Genomic DNA, 2,500 nt, shown 5'->3' on the forward strand with positions numbered 1-2,500 from the left:
CACGTTGTGCCTTAACCTAACCCACGTTGTGCCTTAACCTAACCCACGTTGTGCCTTAACCTAACCCACGTTGTGCCTTAACCTAACCCACGTTGTGCCTTAACCTAACCCACGTTGTGCCTTAACCTAACCCACGTTGTGCCTTAACCTAACCCACGTTGTGCCTTAACCTAACCCACGTTGTGCCTTAACCTGCTCTGTAATTGGCATATGACACGTTACATTAATCTAGTGTTGTCTAACCACAACCCTCTGAATATAGTTCGCTACTCGCACCGCCCACCCTCTTGTGTATCGTTTCATGTTCAACACTTCGCAAGTGTTGCTTACTTTTTACATGCTCCCGCTGTACACTGTAATGTGGACGACTGCAGGATGTACATGGCCCCCCCCCCCCTCCCCCCTGCCTTCGCACGCTGGTCGTTCAGGTGCTTGCGTGTTCAATGCCCTTCGCAGCTGTTCACTGGCATTCGCATGTCGAAGCGCTCAGTCTACGTCGTGGTACGGCCTGTGTCCACTGTCCGCTGATGTCGTAAGCTTAACCCTCACATTGTACTGCACATAGGTCCGTATGTACTGAATGATACGCTGTGGCACATGTGTGACCGTACAACGACTGCGCCCAACAACAGCGAACCATACGGTCCAAATGTTGTGCACTCAGCCACGTGCCGTCTCCCCATAACAGCTACATTGCAGTGTGGTACGCCATAGAGACGTGTGGGAGTAACGGACGCCCTGGATGGCGATCAGCATGAGCCGTCTGTTGATGTAGTGGCGCGTGTATTCAAACGTAGTCGTCTCTTCTCACACAGTGTGATAGCATGGTGCACCGCGTTCCACATCTGCGACATGGTACAGATGCTGGTTGACAGTCGGTCTCGTAATGGACATCGCATACGTAGGGGGGCCACCTCCCACGTGTTCTCTAGTCGTGCACATTTTGTTGCGTGTATGTGGGCAGACGTAGTGTGTCGTGACACCTAACAGACAGGTATGCAATAATCGTTGCATTTGCAAAGTGGGATGGACGTCTACGTTTGCTGGTGACGTTACGCAAATGAACAACTGGTAAACCCATTGTGGTGCGGTAGTTGTTGCTGGAGGTAAATCAGTAAGGGCAAATCTGTGTGTGAAGCGATACGCGGCGGTGGCTGGGTGGGACCGTCCCCGGCCGGTGAGGGGGGGCCGCCCGGCGTGCTGGCCGCGCGGTGCGTGGGCGCACGCGCTACAGCCGGCTGGTGGGGGCGCCCAGTGGCAGGCGCGCCGGCCGACGGACGCGGCAGGCGGCGCAGCTGCGCGCCGGGGCACCCTGCGCGCGGCGCCGGGCGGCCAAAGTGGGTCCTCGCGGGCCCGGTGCGAAGCGCGGTGGACATCTGCAGTGTGCTGGTCCGACTGAGGACTGTGTGCGTTGAGGATGCGCCGCCGCCCGGCACTCGGCGCCGCGACGCCGTCTGCTGCTCGGTCGCCCCAGCGGTTCTCGCTGGTGGTTTGTATCGCAGTTGTGCAGACGTGTTGGCACGTGCGCTGTGCTGGGAGAGTTCGCTTCGGCACCCACGTGGGGCCTTTGCCCTTCTGTGGCGCTGGCGTTGGAGCTGCCGGTCACCGTAGGTGGCGCGTGTTGTCTCCCGCCGGCAATGCCACGACAGCACGCTCCCGGGCCTCTGTCGGCAGCGGCAAGCTCAGTTGGGAGCACGGGTGGTCGCACCTAAAGCGTCTACTCGCCTAACTCCGGGCGATTGCGCCTCTCTCGAACCCGACCAAGTACTTAGGACGGCGCTGCGCGCCGCCGGGACCTGAGAGGGTTTCGAGGTGTATTGTGCAGGGGAGCTCAGCCTCCTCCTGTTTGCAGAATAATTGAGCGGACGCTTGCGTGTTCGCGCGGGCCCCTGGGACACACTCCCGGGCGGCCGGCTGCTCAGCTCTAGTTGACGCAGCTCCCTGGTTGATCCTGCCAGTAGTCATATGCTTGTCTCAAAGATTAAGCCATGCATGTCTCAGTACAAGCCGCATTAAGGTGAAACCGCGAATGGCTCATTAAATCAGTTATGGTTCCTTAGATCGTACCCACGTTACTTGGATAACTGTGGTAATTCTAGAGCTAATACATGCAAACAGAGTCCCGACCAGAGATGGAAGGGACGCTTTTATTAGATCAAAACCAATCGGTCGGCTCGTCCGGTCCGTTTGCCTTGGTGACTCTGAATAACTTTGGGCTGATCGCACGGTCCTCGTACCGGCGACGCATCTTTCAAATGTCTGCCTTATCAACTGTCGATGGTAGGTTCTGCGCCTACCATGGTTGTAACGGGTAACGGGGAATCAGGGTTCGATTCCGGAGAGGGAGCCTGAGAAACGGCTACCACATCCAAGGAAGGCAGCAGGCGCGCAAATTACCCACTCCCGGCACGGGGAGGTAGTGACGAAAAATAACGATACGGGACTCATCCGAGGCCCCGTAATCGGAATGAGTACACTTTAAATCCTTTAACGAGTATCT

General features: G+C 57.2%; 1 non-coding gene across 1 annotated transcript in view; it reads left to right on the plus strand.

The window, feature by feature from the left end:
* The first annotated feature begins 1,938 nt into the window (after window positions 1–1,938).
* Window positions 1,939–2,500, plus strand: part of LOC126178782 (small subunit ribosomal RNA) — a 1,909-nt gene continuing 1,347 nt past the window's right edge. The window contains exon 1 of the ribosomal RNA XR_007536639.1: window positions 1,939–2,500. This exon is cut by the window's right edge and continues 1,347 nt beyond it. This is a non-coding gene — a ribosomal RNA (small subunit ribosomal RNA).

This window comes from Schistocerca cancellata, chromosome 3 (assembly GCF_023864275.1).
Source record: "Schistocerca cancellata isolate TAMUIC-IGC-003103 chromosome 3, iqSchCanc2.1, whole genome shotgun sequence".
In the NCBI taxonomy this organism is placed as follows: domain Eukaryota; kingdom Metazoa; phylum Arthropoda; class Insecta; order Orthoptera; family Acrididae; genus Schistocerca; species Schistocerca cancellata.